We start from the raw sequence: 22239 nt of genomic DNA on the forward strand, positions 1-22239 counted from the left end.
CAGCAGATGGGTGCAGCTCATTAATGACTAGCGTCTTCACATACAAAGTTCACACAATTGTCGTACCTGACAAACAGCCCATCTGTCACCTGCCTAATGGGTTTGTGGTCACTCAGAGATCTTGGATATCTCTCCAACAAAACTTTGGAAGGCTGAAGAAGCAAAAGAATTGGGGGCATTAGTTACTTTGAAAACTGCTGTTAATGCATGGGAAGAAGGGAGCATGTCTTTTTCTAGGAGGCTGCAGACATCTGCACCACCTCACATGACAACTTGAGCAACTGGAAGCACTGTTTTTTTTATTCTTTCACGGGATAGGTGCACAAAATTATGAGGGGCCTAGATAAGGTAGAGAGTAAAGACTTGTTTCCCCTAGCTGAAGGGTCAATTACCAGGAGGCATAGATTTAAGATGATTAGTAGAAGGATGAGGGGGAATTTGAGGAAAAGCTTTTTCACCCAGAGGGTGGTGGGCGTCTGGACTTCACTGCCTAAATCAGAGCGGAAACGCTCAGCTCTTTTAAAAGGTACTTGGATCTGCATCTGAAACACTGTAACCTGCAAGGCTACGTACCAGGTGCTGGCCGGCACAGACATGATGGGCTGAATGGCCTCTTTCTGCGCCTTAACTTTTCTTTGGTTCTATGGGATATGGGCATCACTGGCTAGGCCAGAATTTATTGTCCATTCCTAATTGCCCTTGAGAAAGTTTGGGCGTGTTCCAACAGGACAAGGCAACTCAGCCTTTGCTAAGACAGTGTGTGTCACAGTTAGTGCCTCCTGCAAGCTGAATCCATCTGCTGCTTCCCTCATTGCTGTTCCCCTTTCTGATGTCCAGTTCCAGTTCTGTTAGCAGCAGCCCATTGGCGCTGTTGATGGCCATGTTGCCCCTTGTCCGAGGTGTAACCTAAGGCAGCTCTGTTCTCTGTCTTCATCTGTTTGTGAAAACCTCCAAAATGTAGAAAGTAAACTTTCAATAAAAGTAATATAAACAAAGCTGTTCTCATTGATAGGTAACGTAGAGATGTAATAGCAAGAAGCTCCTTTAGTTGAACAACAAACTTTATTTACAGATCTGTTGGATTAGCTGCCTGTTTCTGGCAATGCTATAACACACTCCCTTCAGTGGTGCAGATGTCTGCAGTCTCCCAGAAAAAGATATGCCCCCAGGCTAGGAAAACTCCACCCCCTTATGAGATTCCCAGTGCTCAGTGTTGATTGACTGTTCTGATCATGTGACCCTAACTCAGTAAGGCTAGCCTTAAAGCAACAATTACCACAGGTAAGAAAGCTATTATGAGTACTGAATTTTTATAACAGTATTTGCATGAGTTTTAGTCAGCCACATTGTTACAGAGTTGATCTTCAGACAACTTTCCTTAGTGGAAACATTTAACTTTATTTACAAGACAGCGGCAGCAACCACACGTGTGCATCAAACTCCATAATGAAAGAAAGAACTCCCCTGTCTGTTAACACATTGGGTTTCACAATCCTACAACACAGGATTATTTTTAAAGCTACAGTCCTACATTTCCCAAAACTATAATTACTACATTCTTCCCCCTTTAACTTTTCTGTACATTTTGTATTTACAAGGTTATTTATTTCATGGCTTTACAATATTTATACAGGTTATGAAATTACAAGTTCAGTCTTTCAGGCGGTTTCTTGATCCATGTGGAACGTTGTAGCTCCACAACTTCTGATTCTTTTGTAGGAAACACATTCTCTGGAACCGCATTAAATTAGGTACCTCTTAGGCACTTGCAGTTCAGTGCTTCCATTTCAACAGAGACATCAGGCAAGTCTGTCCTTGGTTGAGCAACTTCAACAGGAACAACTGGTTACAGATGGGACATCATTTTGTTGGGGTATCTCTCTTTTTCTTAAATGATCCGCATGCTTAGGGGTGATCCGGCCCTCCACTTCCATGTGGTATGACGATGGTCTGATCACTGAACTCACTTTACCAGGTCCTCTTTGGCCCTCCACCAAAATTCTTTACATATACTGCTTCTCCAACAGTAAATTGTCACTCACGATTGTACAAATCATGAGTCGCTTTTTGGTTCCCTTGACTTTCCTCCACCTTCCCCTCCAAATTGGGAAGTATTAGGCTTAGTCATGTCCATTATTAGGCTTAGTCGCGCTTTGATGAAAAGATAGAGGCATGTTCGGAACTCCTGGGTAAACAAATGGTGCAAACTGACACTTGTATCATTGGATTGACTTGTGTTTGATCAGCGTTCGTGTATAGTAATTCAGGTAATTGCAAGTGAACAAATGGCACAGTCATGGGTTGCCTCTGATCTAGAGTTCTAGAATGATTCACAAAATCAGGATGTTGAGCAATGCTGAATCCCACACAGTATGACCTTTTTTTTTAAAGTCAGTGCTTTATCAGTAATTCTGCATCCTCTTTCTATATGTCTTCTTCTTTCTACTACAGGATTTAGTCTCGACCTTCTTTTTGACTTCACTGTTGGCCAGACTTCTCTCAGATGCAATCTCAACTTGTCTTGGTTTAGTAGTTGATCTACCCATAACTTCATTATCTGCTCACATCATGGAAAGCTCAATGGCTTTTGCTTTTAAAACCTCTTTAGCTTCATTTAGCTGATTCTTCAGCTCTTCTGCTGCCTCCTTGTATCTGTTGGCTTCCTCCTGGAAACTTAAACGTTGCTGCATCTGGTTCTTCAGTTTGTTCAGAGAGGTGTTAAATTCCTCTTGTTTCTCTTCGTAATTTTTCAGAGGCACATCCTTTGACCAGAGGGATCCTTGTAGTGTGTGAAGGTCTTTCAACAGGTTTTCCTATTCTTTGCGAAGTTCGGTCACTTCACCTCGAAATCTGTCATTCAGCAGAGTCTCTTTGGGTTTCTTCTGTTGTTTTTCCTTGCCATTGTTTGAGACAGTCTTCATTTCTTCAGGTTACTAAATGCTTACACGCTCCTTTTTCATCCCATTTTGGTCCTTGGACTCTACAGGCTCTTTCTGAAGTACCTTGCCTTGTTCCTTTTTCAAGACAGCAACTCTTCCAGCTTCCTTTTGAAATCTCACTGGCCAATCAAGGTTAATTTCCCTCAACCAATTTCAACCTAGAAGGCTTGGTCTTCTTCCTTCTAATACCAACACTGGTAGCTGTGCTGATTGATGTCTGTAATGAACAGTTGCTCTAGTGATACCTTTTACTTGGATTTCTTCGCCTGTGTATGTTTTCAACTTGGCAGATGTTTGCTCCAAATTTAATTGTTGATCACCTTTATTTAAATATCTGAAAGTGTGTGCTCCTATTACATTGGTAGAAGCACTCGTGTCTACTTCCATTTTAAAGGGTTTACCGTTCATTTGAACTGTAACAAATATTGGCTCTGTATTCCCAACTTTCATGTTGAATAATGAATAGATGTCAGAATTGGTTGTTCCTGACTCATCTACACTATAAACCTCATTGGACGTCGTTTGTTATTTGGAGGCCTGTTTAAATCTCGCTTTGTGCTGTCTCATTATGCGTCCACTCCTGTGACCAAAATAACTTTCTACTTTTTTAAATTGCCAATCGCTAGAAGATGGTTGGTTTCAGGTCGATGAAAGTTATTTTTCTACTTAGTTGCTAAGCTGTTTCCTCTCATTTTTCGGTTAGCGGGGGCTGTTTCCCGTTTGTGGCGGCGTCCCGGCTTTTCGCACCACTTTCGACTGACTGTTCCCGCCTGACTAGAAGAACAACACCATTTTGTGCCCCTTGCATTGCTTTTGAATCACTTGCAATGCTTTCCATCGCCAGTACTATTTCTAATGCTTTCAAAATCAAGATTCACTTCAGCCAGCAATCTTCCTGTACGCCACATACCAAACGATCTCTGAGCGTGTCATTCAGGGTTTCACTGAAATCACAATATTCTGTTAGTTTTACTTTTTGCCATGTAGATAGCATTTGTCTCCCCTGGGGCTCTATGCCATGAATTTAACCTGACCCTCTGCATTGTGACTGAGGGCTTGGGTTGAAAATGTCCCTTAATGAGGTCTCCTAATTCACTGAAAGTCTTCAAATCTTGGGTATTGGGGGCCATCAAGCTTTGAATTAAACTGTAGATCTTGCTCCTACAAATACCCAGGAGAATTGCTCTCCTCTTTTCCTCCTCTGTGATTTTGTTTGCTTGAACGAAGAATGCAAGACATTATATATATTGAGACCAATCATCTGTGGTTGGCTCAAAGGGATCAATTCTGCCAAACAGTTGCATTTCAGATGAGTAAATCTTCTTTGATTTATAATAAACTTAGGTACCCACAATTGTTTGGTGAGGTACAGTACCGGATCTGATTTATCCTCATCGCCAGTTTGTTATAGAGTTGATTTTCCAGGCAACTTTTCTTAGTGGACACGTTTAACTTTATTTACAAGACAGCAGCAGCAACTATATGTGTGCATCAAACTCCATAACTAAAGAAAGACACTCCTGCAAATGTTCCCTGCGCTGTTAACACATTGGTTTTCACAGATCAGGTGATTTTACAACACAGGATTATTCTTAAATCTATAACTACTACTCCCATCAATCTGTTGTGATGTGTGTTATGATGATATAAAGGCACGAATCACTCATAAGGGAATGTACAAACAGGCTGTGGGCTCATTTATTAATTCTAGGAACACGTGAACAGATATACATGGACAGAAAGCTTGAAGGCATCAGGAGCAGAGCTGTATGTGTGTGCTCTGTTGCAAGCCAAAATGACATTGAGTCTGGATCACATGACACATTTCCCTTAAAATGCAATCAGCAACATTTTTTTCTTCAACATAATGGTTCATGTTTCCATCATATTAGATAACTGCTTTGCTGAATACCTTTAGTCACATCTGGAGGTACAATTCTGAGCTACTTGTGGCTCACCACTTCATATGACCCCTCCCATTCCCTATCTGACCTCTCAGTCAGTGGCTTGACGCTGTTTTTATAAAATTCGTTAATGGGATGTGGGTGTTGCTGGCTAGGCCAGGATTTATTGCCCATTCCTAATTGCCCTTGTTCCAAGGGCATTTTTAAGAGTCAACCTAACTGCTGTGGGCCTGGAGTCACATGTAGGCCAGACCAAGTAGAGACAGCAGATATCCTTCCCTAAAGGGCATTAGTGAACCAGATGTGTTTTTACAACAATCGACAATGGTTTCATGGTTCAGACTTTTAATTCCAGATTTTTAGTGAATTCAGATTTCACCATCTGCCATGGTGGGATTTGAACCTGGGTCACCAGAGCATTACCCTGGGTCTCTGGAATACTAGGCTAGTGACAACATCAGCCACCTCCTTCCACTGAAGTTCAGCACAGGCTTCAAAAACTTTAAATTCTCCTTCTCGTCAGCGCTCTGAAAACTGCTGCTTATGGACAGATTGCATTAACTGTAAGCGTTTCTGCATTTCCAAAGCTGTTTCAATTTTAATTTAGGAGAAACTTTTTAGCCCAGAGATTGGTTAGAGTGTGAAACATCCTACCATAGGAGTAGTTGAGTTGAAGGGATTGGATGCATTTAAGGGGAACTAGATAAGTACATGAGGGAGAAAGAAGGTTAATCTGATCTCATTAGGTGAAAGAGGTAGGAGGAGGCTGGCGTGGAACAGTGATACCCGCAGGGACCAGTTAGACTGAATTACCTGCTTCTATGTTATAAATTCTATGTAATTCTGTGTATCTTCACACCACATCCAAAGTTTTTCCTTCTGTAGTAATTATGGTTTTTAGTTAGTGTAATGTACCTTTAAGGATAATACTTATTAGGCAAGATCACATGATCTGTAGTAACCAATACGAGAGTAGCACAGGCTACCTCAGCAATCAGTGTAGAGATAGCGTTGGAGTTGAAAGCACACGTGTAGGTGCTGCAGACTATATTGTAAATAAACGTAATGTTCCCACCCGAGAAGTGCCTGCAGATCAACTCTACCATTAAGAGCACAACTCGGCCACCCTACAACAACTTCATTTTCATTTTCTTGCATTTCTGCAGACCACCGCCCAGCCAGCAATTGAAGCCTTTAAATGGCCACTGCTGGTATTAACCACACCAAGCAACAGCCACTGCTTCCCCAGTGGCACTGCTGAGTACAGAAGAGCTGCTGGCCTCTTACAGCTGGCAGCTCTTGACGTTGCCCCCGGGGAAAGTCCTGCCACTGGCCTGTCAGGTGCCTGAGTGGCACAAGATGCGATGGGCCTTCCCGGAAAGAGGCAATGCAGGTTTCTCACTGGCTCTCCAGCCAGTAGCCAAGACACCCGCTGCCTCTATAAGATTCTGCCTGTTAATTTGTCTGATACTTCCACAAGTGCTGACTGACTGGTTTTGTGTTTCCGCTTAACTTTCAAATGATAATGTAAACCACCACAGAATAGTTTAGTAAACAACTTACATAAGCAATCTGAATGTCTGACACTGTGTGTTACTGTTTTTAACTCCTTTCAATTTATAGATGTTGGCTTTATAATACAGGGTGCAATTTTTGCAAATACTGTGGGCTGAAAAATCACATTTGTTCATGATGTGCTCTAAAATCTGCTGCTCATTAAATGGAATGAAGAAAGCACATTACAAGCAAGGCATAATACCACAACTCATAATTGGTACCAAGGCATTCAAGGATACTTGTTTTTTTTCCCAGAAGTTATTATTGTTAATATCACAATTGTAAAGAGTTACCAGCTGTGAAATAGGATTCTACAACATTGTGGAAGTGGATGTTAAGCAGGATATTACAAAAATCAATAAATAATTAACAGTTAAACAACAACTCTACAGGAAGCATATGAAAGTTGCAACACCAGCCTCGAGAAATCTTTGAACATTTGACCTTGTTTGGCTTTATCAGTTTGCGGCCAGGCCATTTGTTTCAGGAGAATATTTGTCATCCAGAAGAAGAAAGAGGACTGATTTTTCCTTCTCCGCTCCTGTGAAACTACAGTGTTCTCACTGAGAGGAGTACAGGGCAGATCACCTTGGTCACCTCACTAAATGGTGCATGATTGCTGAAATATGGGAATGAATGAAGAATTGTAGTGGCAATGGAAGTGGTGGGTTGGGGGCCTGAGAAATATAGCGTAGTGTACATAGCAGGGGGTGGGTGGTTTGCTAATGGAGCGACTGTATTAGTGGTCAATATCTAGGAGAGGTGTGGTGAGGGTATGTGAGGAAAGTGTGTAGTGACAACAAATTTAAAGGCAGGAGTTTTGTGAAAATGACCTAAAACTTGTGGAAAAGTACCGATTATTTAACATGTAAGTATTTAAGTATGAAAAATCTGTGCCGCAATATCCTCTAGTAAGCCTGAAATGTTTTTCAAAATATTCTGCATTTTTGATTTTACAGTGTTAGGTGCGAGTTTGCTAGCTCTTGTGCATCTTGGAACAAATGCATTTTCTTCCTGACTCATTTTTGGTTGTTTATGGATTACCCTCAACTGCTCTGATTATGCTCCTGAGCATGAGATATTCTACACAATAATACTTATGCATACTCAAGGGCAACGAGGGATGGGCAATAAGTGCTGGCCCAGCCAGCGAAGCCCACATCCCATGAACGAATAAAAAAAAATCATTCCACATTGTAGAGTGCAAGGATCAGTGGTATTGTTTGTCAGGTTAGCAAGTTATGTTTGCGATTTATAATTTCACTATGCTTGACAAATGTATAGGTATGTTTTGTATGAATAGCATTTGACCCAGTTGGCTAATTTGGATAAACATCAATGAATTTGCAAATTGGTTGCATAGGTGATCAGAATATTCTGATTTTAGGTATTTGGATTATAATACAAAATAAATTGCAGTCGGTGCTGACAATTTTCAAATTGATTTACACCTTATTAAATAAATACTTGGTTGGAGAAAAGGCCATTCAGCCTATTAAGCCATTACTTCTATTGTCCATATCAATGTTCCTTCTAACCAGCGTAGCCAGGCACAGCTCCCGTCCAGGCTACGCACAAGTTGACTCCTTTAATTTAATGTGCATTCATGGCTGAGCAAAAATATTTAAAGAGCCTACACACTACAAAAATAATAGGAGGGTACACTGGTCTGTCAACAACTAGACCTGGGCCAGAATTTGACGTTGAATGCCTGGCCCAAAATTGTGTGAAATAACGCGAGAAGACATTTGGTGCACGACCTGACGCCTTTGTGCTTGTGCGCAACATTATGGTTGACGGCTGTACACAGGAGTCGAAAGCATGCATGCCAACAATTAAACGGGCGATTAAGCCCATTAACAACCCAATTGATCCTAATTTTACATTGCCCATGCGATTTATAATTTGGCGCATGGGCAACACAGGCAGGTGGCCAATCTATTTTTTCTCATTTCTCATCCAAGGGCAGGATAACAGGGGACAGGAGCACTGGCTGCGTGAGTTGCTAGGTGTTCAGGTGGGAGTTTGCTGCTGCTTTAGTGCTGAGATTTCGTAACTTTTCCTGTTGTGTCTGCTGATGTATTTGCTTCTTTAGCCTGGTTTTGAGGACTCTTTTGTTTTGTCAATTCTCTTGGAAGAAATCCACCGAGTGCACCCTTCAGTGCGATTGTATACTCCACTGGTGGGACCTCTTCTGAAGAGGAAGTGAGGGGCAGAAGGAAGACGAGGCCAGGTGTCCGCAGGCAGCATTGCAGAGAGAGACCTGTGGGAGGAGAGGTGCAGGCACAGTGGTTGCAGGGCCAGTAGGGAGAGCAAAGCGGAAGGCACCACAGAAGATGCCACTATCCTGTTGGCAGAGTGTACTGGCAGTGGTCCAGCTACCTCAATGTATCTGAGGTCTGGTGCTGCAGGATGCTCTATCTCTCTAGGGACACTGTGACATTATTTTGCCAGATGATTGGGTTGGAGATCTTCTCCAACTATGTGAGTGGGCACCCAATGCCAGTGGCTCGAAAGGTCACAGTAGCCCTCAGATTTTTCACATTCGGATCTTTCCAGGGATCAGTGGGGGATCTGTGTGGAGTGTCCCAATCAGATGTCCACTGTTGCATCAGGTTTATCACTGGTGCTCTCTTCAGATGGGTCATGACATTCATTCATTTCTGCACCAACGAAGCCAGCCAGGCTGAGCGAGTCAGAGGCTTTGCAGCAATTGCAAGTTCCCCTGCATCCAGGGTGCCATTGACTGCACACATGTGGCCATCAAGGCATCAACAGGTCAGCCAGGTGGCTTTGTGAAAAGAAAGGGCTTGTAGTCCATGAGCGTGCAGATAGCATGAGACCTCAAGACCCAGATTCTGCAAGTCTGTGAAGGTACCTGGCAGTTCTCATGTTGCATATGTCCTACAACACTCCCAAGATTGTTCATGGTTCCATCTCAGATGGATGGCTGGCTGCTGGGTGACAAAGGATATCCCTTGAAAAGGTGGCTCATGACGCCACTCTGGGAACCAAGGGCAGAAGAGCTGTACAGTCGGAGCCATGCCTCCACAAGGGCGGTGGTTGAGAGGACCATTGGGCTGTTGAAGATGAGGTTTCACTGCCTGGACTGATCAGGGGGTGCCCTGCAATATCACCCGGAGTATGTGTCACTTTTCGCCGTTGTCTGCTGCACTCTGCACGATCTGGCACTGGCAAGGAGGGACCCATTGAAAGATGAAGATAACAAGGCAGTTACACAGGCCTCAGGGGTTGATTCTACTGGTGGATCTGATGAGGAGTCTGGACAGGCACAGGGTGAGGATGTGGAGGCAGACTTGAGGAACCTTCAGGGAGGCAGGGACTCCAGGGAGGCCTTGATTCAACGCACCTTAAGTTAGGCTGCCAAGGCATGGCTTCGCTCTCATGGCAAGAGCACTGCCTCCTGATGTCACATTTCTGAGGAAATGATCCCATGATCCCAATGTTGCCTCACAATCTCTGTAATAAAGTTTGCTGCCCCTGCCATCTATCATAAAGCACTGATGAGGCCTGCACAGGCGAGTCCTGAACAGGTTCTGCCTGAGAGGGTGCGACCAGCGACTTAGCTGGGCACTCCTCAGTCGTCATGGTCTCATCAAATGCCATGGTCATTGGCAGAGGGCTGGAGGAGCTGCCGCCCTTATCCAAAGTGCCATAAGAGGAGCCCACAGAGAAAACAGGTAGCTTGTCCGCCAGCATGAAGTGTGTCTGGACCTTCCTTTTCACCATTGATGCATGGCAACCTAGCAGAGGGATTAGGTGCCTCATCTATCTCTCACACTGGCGGTAACCTCCTAACCTCCTGCAGGTCCAACTGTGACCCCAGGAACCCCTGAGTCACCGCTCTCTCAATGGAGGAGGCTGTGCGCTCAGTGCTCAGGGTCAATGCAATGATCGAGCTCCACATGGACTGCTCCATGACAGAGACCATGGCATGTAGCTCCTCAGGGATCTCTGTCAGATCTTCCCATGCATCCAGCTGGAGGCATCCAGCATTTGCCACCCGATGGACTCCAGAGACTCATCATCTGCCTCGAACTCAGTATCATCTTGGTCTCCAGCATTCCTCCGATAGTTGGTGCCCTGGGCACTCTCTGCCTCCACCAGCTCCTCATGCGAGTGTGCCATGCCCTCCCAACAGTGCAATATCTGAGCTGATGAACTAATGCCCTCCAACATTCTTTTATCTGCGCTGATGCCTGGTAGTGAGAGCGGGTGTGACGCTGGTGGATCTGTCTATGGCTCCTCCTCAGATGTCAAGGGAGGGTACTCCGGGTCCTAGCAGCCTCTGGAGGATGGTTCATATGAGGGAGGAAGACACAATGTCAGTATTATCAATCATCTCATAGTCAATGTGCATGCTGGGTGAGACTATGGACAACTGCATCATGATGGCATTGTGATTTCTGGATCACTGGGAACTCTTGGTTAGAAGTTCTCATTTGAGGTTTGATGACCAAACATTGTTGTACTCTCAGCCAGTCTCGAATCTGCGAATCTGCCCTCTGGACTCCTACCTTCCTCCAACACCCCTGCTTCCCTGTGACCTTAGAACCTTGCTCCTCGCTGGTCCTCTAGCTCGCCCATGTCAAATTTGGTTAACATGAGCAGGTTGGCCACCCCACCACCCATTTGTTTGCCCTCCACAGCACAGTTTCTCTTCTCCTGTTCAGAACACAGTGCATTCATTAGTTGTCCCTTTACCTTCAACACCACACCAGCCTTGACCCCTGCTCCCCCCCGCTCCACCCGGGAGGACCTGGTTGAGGAGCCCGTCCCACCCTCCTATTCCCTTCTTGGCTTACAAAGGTATATGTGCCTTTTGTCGATCTGATTCTTACATCCCTGATCATCAGGAAGGATGGCCACCCTTCACAACATCTCCACATACTACTATGCCAACTTGGTACTTGACCTTGCCAAGGGCAGATCATTAAACCATGTGTAGCACTGGATCCAGGAGTGACGCACTACGGGGTGCCACCTCTAACCAGGCCCCCTTTGTCTGCTGTGGTGGCCTCATCTTGCCACCCAATGGCATCAGAATGTCCTGCCTCGCGCTCCCAACCTCCACTAGAGTGCACAGGCATTCTCTTGAGAACCCGGTTGGAGGGGGGGGGGGCAGAGTGCTCACCGGCATTGCCCTCCCATCTTGTGTGCCCAGCGAGTTCTGTGGCCATAACTTCTGCAAACTTCAAAAGTCTTTCCAAAACAGCTCCTGAGTCTCCTCAAAACCTCCTGGCAGCCTTCGGGGAACTGCCTCTGCTGTTTTTAAATGTCCCACCGGGTCCCCATTGGACCTGGCGCCCGCAGCGCACCTGCCCCTGCCGCCAGTGAGTCCTCAATGTCCGGGCATGTTTCACGCTGGTTGGCCCTTAATTGGCCAGCCAGTGTGAAATCGCATTCGGGGTCCAATCGCGGCCAGATGTGGAAATCGCGGCTGCTCCCGGGCTCGCTTATCAAGTGCACCCGACAAGCGCAAAATTCAGGCCCTGCTGTGGATTTTGCAGTTTCCTCTCTTCCTCAAACTCCAGTAAACCTAAACTTTCAGCATATTAACCACTAACTCTCTTTCCATAACATGTTGGTTCCATGCTGAAAACAGTTCAGATGCTCCTATATTCCACAAAGGGATTAATCATGTCTAGTTCCTTTTAGCTTTACAACCTTTAATCTTATTCCCAATCAGAAATGTATTGACTTCTTCCAACGTGTTGATTGACATAAAATTAACTGGGTTGCTGGGAGTCTATTTCACTGTTTCAAACCTTTGGAACCTTTCACCCCTTGCTTGGGTGAAGGTTGGCTGGTAGCAAGAAATGTAATCTTGCACTTACAGTTAAAGCTAAATGACGTAGTCTGCCTTATCTGTGCTTCATAATTTTAATGATGTAGAACTAACCAATGTTTCTTTAGCTGTTCAAGACCCTATCCAAATAAATTACCATTCCAATGGGAACCGTGTGAAACAATGGCTTAATACAAAAAATTCTTATGGCATATGGGTTAGAATCCAGCTCCAACTGATTGAATGAAACTCTCCTCTCAATTCTGGCTGTAAAATTGAATGGGATGAGGGGAGGGGAATGAGTCATAAGTACAAACATACATACGAGGAGCAGGAGTAGGCCGTTCAGCCCCTCGAGATTGCTCCACCATTTAATAAGATCATGGCTGATCTGATAGTAACCGGAAACCTGCATCCCACCTACCCCGATCACTCCCTTGCTCACCAAGAATCTATCCACCTCTGCCTTGACTCTGCTTTGATCGCCTTTTCAGGAAGAGAGTTCCAAAGACTCACGACTCTCTGAGTGAAAACATTTTGCCTCAGATGTTTTAAATGGGTGACTCCCTTGTTTTTAAACAGTGATTCCTAGTTCTTGATTCTTCCACAAGAGGAAACATCCTCTCTACATTGATCCTGTCAAGATTCCTCAGGATCTTATATGTTTCAATCAAGTTGCATCTTACTCTTCTAAACTGCAGCAGATACAATCCTTGTCTGTCCAACCTTTCCTCACCTATTCCAGGTATTAGTCTGATAAACTTTCTTCGAACTGCTTTCAACGTATTTACAACCTTCCTTAAATAAGGTGACCAATACTGTACACAGTACTCCAAATGTGGTCTCACTAGTGCCCTGTACAACTGAAGCATAACCTCCCTACTTATGTATTCAATTCCTCTCGCAATAAGTGATAACATTCTATTAACTTCCCTAATTACTTGCCGTACCTGCATACTAGCCTTTTGTGATTCATTTACTAGGACACCCAGATCCCTCTGCACCTCAGAGCTCAGCAATCTCTCATAATTTAGATAATATGCTTTTCTTTTATTCTTCCTGCCAAAATGGATAATTTCACATTTTTCCATGTTATATTCCATTTGCCAGATCTTTGTCCACTCACTTATCCTATCTATGTCTTTTTGTAGCCTCCTTATGTCCTCTTCACAACTTACTTTCTTACCTATCTTTGTGTCATCAGCAACTTTGGCAACAATCCCATCCACCCCTTCATCCAAATCATTTATATAAATTGTAAACAGCTGAGGTCGCAGCACTGATTCCTGTGGCACACCACACATTACATCTTGCCAACCTGAAAAAGACCCATTTATGCCTACTCTATGCTTCCTGATAGCCAGCCAATCTTCTATCCATGCTGATATGTTACCTCCCATATCATGAAATTTTATTTTCCGCAATAACCTTTGATGCGGTACTTTATCAAATGCCTTCTGGAAATCTAAGTACAGTACATCTGCCGGTTCCCCTTCATCCACAGCACATGTTACTTCCTCAAAAACTCCAATAAGTTGGTTAAACATAATTTCCCTTCCACAAAACCATGTTGACTCTGCCTGATGACCTTGAGCTTATCCACGTGCTCTGCTATAACTTCTTTAATGATGGCTTCTAACCATTATTAACTAATTAACTAATTTCCCCTAAGACAGATGTTAAGCTAACTGGCCTGTGCTTTCCCGCTTTCTGTCTCCCTCCCTTTTTGAATAATAGAGTTACATTTGCTATCTTCTAATCCAATGGGATCTTCCCTGAATCTAGGGAGATTTGGAAAATTAAAACCAATGCATCAACTATCTCACCAGGTACTTCTTTTAAGACCCTAGGAAGAAGTCAATCAGGACCCGAGCCCTTGAAATTTACAATTTACTCATTACCACTTCACTGGTGATTGTAGTTTTCCTGACTTCCTCTCCCAATTCCATTTTTGGTTCACATCAAAGTGAATCAAGTTGAAACAGGTAGTTAGCACTAAGGCGGAAACCTCAGCATGAAATTGCTCACAGTTTGCCACTAAATCTCATCCAGTGATGCCAGTAACTGTACACGTGCACAATGCAAGTAGGAGCACACTTCTGAAATAAAAACAGCAGAAAATGCCAGAAGGTCAGGCAGCATTTGTGGAGAGAGAGAAGCAGAATTAATATTGCAGGACAGCGATCTTTCATCGGAACATTGGGTTTCAAGGAGCATTGTAGGGACAGGGTATATCGAGGCTAGGAATTCCATAGGAATAAGAGTAGTCTTTCAAACAATTCCAACCTCTCCCGTCATTCAGTTAGATCATGCCAGAGCTGGGGCTTAACTCCATCTACCCCCCTTTGAGCTTCTCATGCTCCACCCCTATAACTTTGTCAGAAGTGCGGAGAAGTTATAGTGTTATAGTGACAGCAGGCCTGAGAAAATTCTCAGCCCTAACCCCAGGTAGCTAGAAATGTGTTGGATCCAGTGCCCTTGGTCTGTTAGGGCTAAAGGAAACGGGTTGCACGCTTTCTTCGGGGTGACCGAGTCGGTACAGAGACAGAGAATATCAGAAGGTCTTTGTTAGAATAAACACATGCTGTTTATTTACAAGCTGATCTCTGCAACTATACTTGTGAGCTCACAACATAAAACTCTATCTTCAATCATCGGTAACTAACTCAAGACTCTCCCACATAGAGGTATCCTGCGCTACTCTGCTATTGAACATTAGGATCATGTGACCTTACATTACCTTCTCTTAAAGGTATATCACATCTCAGATTACTACATCCTTCCACATTACTGAAAAATACATTTTACAATTTTTCAATATATCATGTTATTTACACAGTTTAATTATTTACAAAGTTAGTTTCTCTGGAGGTTTCCTTATGCTCGTGGAGCATCTCAGCTCTACAGCTTCTGAAGTTTGCTTTGAAGTCTCCCTTACTGAAGTTGCCTGAGCAGCAGGTTCTACAGTAGGTTCCTGCAAATTCGACTCTTTCAGACACAGTTAGCCCTTCAAATACACTTGCACTTGGTTTAGTTATTTCAACAGGAAATGTTGATTCAGTCTCGAACACTGGTGGAATCACTTATGGATATTTTGCGTCTCCGCTTCATATGTGATCCACATGTCTTCTTATTATTTGACCTACGACTTTCACGTGGTAGGACAGAGGTCCCATAACAGCACTAATTTCACCAAACAACCATGCTGGTCCTTCACTAATATTCTTCACAAATACCTTCTCTCCTATATTAAATGTTCTGACCTGGCTGTGACAATCATGACCCATTTTCTGATTTTCCTGCCTTCTTTCTACCTTACCCCTCAAGTTTGGCATGATTTGCCTCAGTCTCAATTGGAGACAATGCTTCATCAGCAGCTTATCAGGTGTGACACCTGTTGTCGAATGAGGGGTAGTTCAATAGTGGAATAGAAATCATGCTAATTTAGTTGCTAACGAACCTCCAGACTATTTCTTCATACCATATTTGAACTTTTGAACTGCTTTCTTGGCAAGTCCATTTGAAGAAGGATGGCTATGGAGATGTTTTCACATGAACAATACAACTGAGGTATGTGTTATAACTGCTGACCGAAAATGAACGCCAGGCCTTCTTTTTCAATTCGTGAGTACTTTTTCTCTGCAGTACTAAGCGTTCTCAACACATAACGTATAGGATGTTCAGATCCATCATCTATTCGATGGGAAAGCACTGCTCCCACTCCATAGGGTGATGCTTCACATGTTAATATCAGCTCTTCCTTTGGATCAAAATGTGCTAGAAGTGTAGGTGACTGTAACAACTTTCTTACTTTTGTGAAAGCTTCTTCTTATGGTGTTTGTCTTGACCATTTCTGGTTTTTCTTGAGCAAACAATACAATGGTGCCAGTTCTGTTGATAAATTAGGCAAGAAGCGTTCATAGTAATTAATCATCCTCAAGAATGATTTCATTTTGGATGTATTCCTTGGTTCTGGGCTTCTTTAATTGCTTTCACTTTTCCTTCAATTGGATGTAGGCCTTGTGAATTGACCCTGTGACCTAGGTTAGTTACCTCTTTTGCCTGGAATGTGCACTTTTCCTTTCTCAATCTCACTCCAGCCTGCGAAAAACGTTTCAGAACTTCTTCCACGTTCATCAAATGTTCCTTTCCTGTGAGTCCAGTCATGAGAACATCATCCAAATAAATTACCACAGGGGGCAATCCCTGTAACAAACTTTCCATTGTTCTTTGGAATATGGCGCAAGCAGAAGATACGCCAAATGGTAAACAGGTGTATTGATATAATCCCTTATGTGTATTTATGGTGACAAATGTTTGGGATGCCTGCTCTAATTCCTATTGCTGGTAGGCATGACTCAAATCTAACTTCGTGTAAGCTTTTCCACCTGCCAGTTTGGTGTATAAATCTTCAATTTTAGGTATGGGGTGTCTATCCAATTTTGCAACTTGATTGACAGTTAATTTATAGTCCCTGCATATTCTAATACTTCAGTCAGGTTTGACAACAAGTACAATTGGAGATGCCCATTCTGAAAATTGTACTGGTTGCATCACTTCCAGCTTTTCTAATCTGTCTAGTTCTGTGTCTATCTTATCCCACATTGCATAAGGTACTGGTCTTACCTTCATGAATCTTGGTGTTGCCTCTGAATCTACATTAATTATTGCTTGTAGCCCTCCAATTTTTCCAAATTCTTCCTTGAAAACTGAGGCATATTTTTGTAGTAGCTGTGAAAGTTGGAAGATTTCATTCCATTCTATTCCAATGTCATTTCTTTCAGCCAGATTCGTCCAAGGAGACGAGGTCCCTCACCTGCTATTACCATCAAGGGTAATCACACTGCTTGACCTTCATTGTTTACTGTGACTTTACATACACCTGTGACTTGTAAGTCTTCTCCTATGTAAGTCTTTGATTTTTCAACAGTTTCTTCTAAATTCAGCTTATGTTCTCCATGATTCAGGTATTTAAAAGTATGCTCTCCAATCACCATAGTAGCTGCACCAGTATCCAACTTCAGTCTGACAGCCTTCTCATTCACTCTCATGGTTACATAGACAGGCTCTGATCTTCCTACCTTTAAATTATATAGCAAGTAGATATCAGCATCTACTACTTCAGGCTTTTCAATGCTATTTATCTCATTGGGTTTTTGCCTTTGTCCGACAGTCTGCCTGATTCTAACTTTACAATTTCTCATGAGGTGTCCATATCGATGGGAGAAGAAACACTCAATCTTTAAAAATTGTGTTTCATTACAGGGCTGTCTACTTCCATCTCTGTTACTACGATGCCATGCATTTGCTGCTAAGTTTTCCTTTTTAATTTGTCTGCTAACGGTGGCTGCTTCCCACTTCGGAACAAAGCTTTGCACTTTCGCGCTCTTTTTGGTTGAAGCTCACCACCCAACATGGAGGACGGCGCCATTTTCTGCTTCTCGAATGGCTTCTGAGTCTCGCACTGCACCTTCCATTGCAAGAGCGATTTTCAACGGCTTCAGAAAATCTAGATTTGTTTCAGCCAACAATCTCCCCTGAGTTGCATTTTGGTTTATACCGCACGCCAAACGATCTTTAAGCATATCATTGATAGAAGTACCAAACTCACAGTATTCAGTTAATTGCTTCAGACTTGCAACATAAGAAGTGACTGTCTCCCCCACAGCTCTAATTCTGGAGTTGAACTTAAACCATTGTATGGTCACCGGTGGCTTGGGTTGGTAATGATTCCCTTACAAGGCTCACTAAGTCATCAAAACTTTTGGAGTCTGGGGCACTGGCCCTAACAGATTTCGAATTAATCCCTATGTCTTACTCCCACACGTGGACAGAAGGATCGCGTGCCTCTTCTCCCCCGCAATGTCGTTCGCCTGGAAGAAGAATGTAAGGCGTCCAACATGGTGAGACCAGTCGTCCAAGGTTGGATCAAGTGGCTTAACTCTTCCAAATTGTGGCATCTCTCAGGGAATGACTTCGACGCACAGAAGGAAATTTTCTTTCACTTAAATCTACTGTGTGAGGTATGGCCTGATTTCAGTTCTTCTGATTTCCTTCGTTTTTCTTCCTTTTTACCTCGTTTTTTCTGCGATTTTTCGTGCTTTTACTCTTGTCACCAGTTTGTTGGATCCCAGTGCCCTTGGTCTGTTGGGGCTAAAGGATCCGGGTTGCATACTTTCTTCGGGGTGACTGAGTCAGTACAGAGACAGAGAACATCAGGAGGTCATTGTTGGAATAAACACATGCTGTTTATTTACAAACTATACTTGTGTGCTCACAACATAAAACTCTGTCTTCACTCATCTGTCACTAACTCAAAACTCTCCCACATAGAGATATCCTGTGCTGCTCTGCTATTGGACATTAAGATCATGTGACCATACATTACACTACTTGTCTTAAAGATATATTACATCTCTGATTACTACAAAATGTTTGATACTGATTGACAACAATAGCATAGAACAGTTCTTAACCAACCAATATTTATCCATTTCCTTGTGACAAAAATACAATTCGTATCTGTATCAAGTTTTTTTATTTGGATTCTTTATTGCTGGAAAGAACTGTCTTAATTTTAAGTGTCTTTGAGCCTTCCTTGAGCTAGCTTCCCCTTTCCAATTTTTGCTGGAGATTTTCACACCTCCCCCACTCCTGATTGCGGTCAGAGGTTTCCCTCTCCCTATCGTATCCAGAGCCTTCCCCACTCACCTCACAAACTGCTGGGAACCGTTCCCACAGGTCCCCAGCTGAGGCCTCCTGACCAAATTCCTGCTCCTACCACCAGCCAGGCAGTCCAGGGTCATGAGGACTCGAAACGTCAACTCTTTTCTTCTCCGCCGATGCTGCCAGACCTGCTGAGTTTTTCCAGGTAATTCTGTTTTTGTTTTGTAGTCAATCTATTTGGTTGTCAGGCAGAGCTCCGCAGAGTTTTATTTAAATGAGACCTTGACATTAAGGTCAGCAGGGCCTCTGTGTCCCCAGCGATGCCTAGCCACTGCTGGCTGGACTCCCCTGCAACCTCCACCCATACGCCCTTGAAAATCAAAGCCAATGTATCACGGGTTAAAATATAAGGGCTGATTTTAACCACCTACTGAGTGGGACTTGCATGCTATTTAAATTGCTTGGTAGCAATTACTGCCTTTTCATTGGCTGACATTTTAACCGCATACGGCGTCTGTCAGAAGCAGACGGGGGACTCATGAATTGGGGTTCTATGATGTCATGAGGATTCCAGTACTATTTGAACACAAAATTGAAGAAGTCAAGAGTAGTTAGTTTGGTCTCAATTGGCACCCCGGAAGCATTATTATTTAAAGGGACATTCATTTGGAGACTTTCAGCCTACAGGAATCTGTGTCCTATTGTGTCTAGGAGCTCTCGCGGCTGTCTCAATGAGGAAAACCCTCACAGAAATTCAATACCAACGGATAGAGAGAGAACAAGTGATTTTTATATATAAAGAATAGTTGTGTAAGCTTCACCATTTTATGCGTTTACAGCTCATTGACTTCATTGAATTAAATAAATCATCTGCTGGTTGATTCTTAGTCTGATCGAGTTTGTCCGACACATTTTTTTGAAGAAAGGGAAGCCTGAAAGTATATGATAAATTCCAGTACCCGGTGTACAGAGCAAGGGTTTGTTCTTGCAATCCCGAAGCACTATGAGAATGCCACGCCTAGAGCTAAACTTAAGACGAGCAGTGGAGCTGGAAGTATGCCGTTGCTGCACGGAAGCAATGAAGCCGCTGACCGCAGCCAGGCCGCGGCTGGCCAATGGACAGCCTGAGGGCTCAGCACTCGTCCAGTGCTGGCACATACGTGGGCCATGAGGTGCCAAACTTGGCATCACCTGATGTAGATGCAGGTGCTGGTACCATATTTAAAGTCCTGCCAGACCTGCATTCAGGCCCACTGAGAACAGGACAAACACCATAGCAGCAATCCTGAGAGGGAATGTGCTCCATGTTGGGCCCCCGCAACCTGAGGTCTGACCACTGTTGAGTGCGGAAGCCAGAAGGTTGACCATCGCTGGTTTGAAAGCAAGGCTTGCAGCTCAGGCAAGTCGGTCAAGGAGGCAGTAGGGAGAGTCCAGGACACATGCTGGAGGGAAGACTCTGGTGTCCCCACAGTTCAGCGATGTCTCCCTGCAGGTTTTCCTCCAGGCTGCATGAGAAAGATGGGGGGCTAGTCTTCCCCAAGGGAGAGCAAGAGGACACCCTCCTGCCTGACCAAGGGAGCTTGGACTGAGATAGCAGCGGAGGTCAGCAGACATTTTATCACCTCTGATCCTGGGCATAGTGTTGCAAACAGCTCAATGACCTCCTCCACCCTGCCAGAGAGAGCCCTACTTACTGCTCTCCTTGTTGCGGCCTGACAACATGGGATGGATTACTATGTGGGGAAGGAGTGAGCAACTGCACACCGGCAAAGGAAGAGCTCCAGCCTGATGATACATGGCTGCATCTGGATGACAGCCAACCATCTATCTTTGCTTACCCGCACTCACCAGCACCCCCACCCCCGCTCCCAGCTTCCCTAATCTTCCTTGAGCGTAGACACATAGAGGAGGCATTCAGGACCCCCCATCGTCGACCAGAGGGATGTCAGCTGCATATCTGTTCTGATCTTGGTGTGGAGATGCCCAGAGCTCCTCTTTCTGCTTTCAGGAGCAACGGCCATGGCTGGTGGTATAGTGCCCACCGTTCGGAGGCTGACGCCTGTAGAGGAGGAAGCCCTCAAACTGGTTGGAGCCCAGGGTGGCTGGGCAATCGCTGATGGTGAAATTGGAGTTGCAGCCCAAGGGAGTTAGGAGGCATTGAACTCACGTGCCCACCACTAGAGAAATGGAGATTCACAAGAGGCATGGATATGAAGCCCAAAGCCCAAACTGTTTGTGTTTTCTCATCCAGGCCTTGGCACTCTAGAGGATGGACAGTCACCGAGACTTGGAGCCTGCCTCTGAGGAAGAGGACAAAGAGGGTGCAGTGTCACACCATTCCATCATACTCTCCACCAGTACAGATACTCCTGCATTGGTGGATATGCGCTCGGGACAAGGCTCAGGGTCACAAGTTGGTGAGCACAGCACAGGCATGCCCAAGTAGCTGCTGAAGGCTGTTACAGCTGAGGCCACTGTCACCCAGAGAGCTGTTGGAGGCCCAGCCCACGCTGAGCTCCCAAGGCTGATGACGGGCTTCTGGTGTCCCCCATGTTTCCTGGAGTTGCAGCGAGAGGTGGGGGTACATCTGGCAGAGCTGCCAGAAGCTGTGTACAGCCATGCACGGTTGTTGGAGAAGCCTATCCAGCCCATGTTGTAGGTGTGGCTTTCTCCATTGAGAGGTTGGTGACCCTCATGGAGAGCCAGATTCTGCCGGCCACTCAGCGGATGCTGGAGCTGCATGCTAACCTGCATACCATTACCTTGGCCATAAGCTCCATGCTACAGGAGAGAGGCAAGGAGATAGGGGGAGGGGCTCCTGGAGTCTCCAACAGATCTCTGCACTTCTCAGCTCAGCAGGGAGGTACAAGTGAGCCTTGCAAGGGAGGAGGATCGGCTGCCTGCCACACCTGGGGTCTCCTCTCAGGTCACTTTGAGTGTGGACAGCTGCTCCTCAGCCCATCTTCCAGTAACCCCAGTGCTTCCAGTAGCCATGGTGACAGAGGAGGGTCCTGCATCTGAATGGGAGTCCCCTCATCATGCAGGGGCCCTCCAGGCTCCCGGCAACCAGATAATGGCTGCTAGCATCATCTCAGGCCCAGGGATATTCCAATCAATAGCCTACCTCCATGTCAGCTGCAATTGCAGGGGTTGCGCTTTGAAGAAGCACTCACAGGGGAGGTTATAAGGGACCTGGATGCATTAGGGGCTCACAGGTGTTTAGACTGAGCACATTTTAAGAATTGATAGTTTAGTTCCAATAAATGTATGGCACAGTTACTGATGTGGGTTGATTATGAAGCTATTGCCACCTTGTCAGATGTCACTTATACCCTTGAACCCTCAGTCAGCTGCCTGTGTGGGA

General features: G+C 44.6%; 1 pseudogene; it reads right to left on the reverse strand.

The window, feature by feature from the left end:
• LOC121269838 overlaps positions 1-22239 on the reverse strand; it is a 121611-nt pseudogene that overhangs the window by 80362 nt on the left and 19010 nt on the right.

The sequence above is a fragment of the Carcharodon carcharias genome, chromosome 1, assembly GCF_017639515.1.
Source record: "Carcharodon carcharias isolate sCarCar2 chromosome 1, sCarCar2.pri, whole genome shotgun sequence".
Lineage (NCBI taxonomy): Eukaryota > Metazoa > Chordata > Chondrichthyes > Lamniformes > Lamnidae > Carcharodon > Carcharodon carcharias.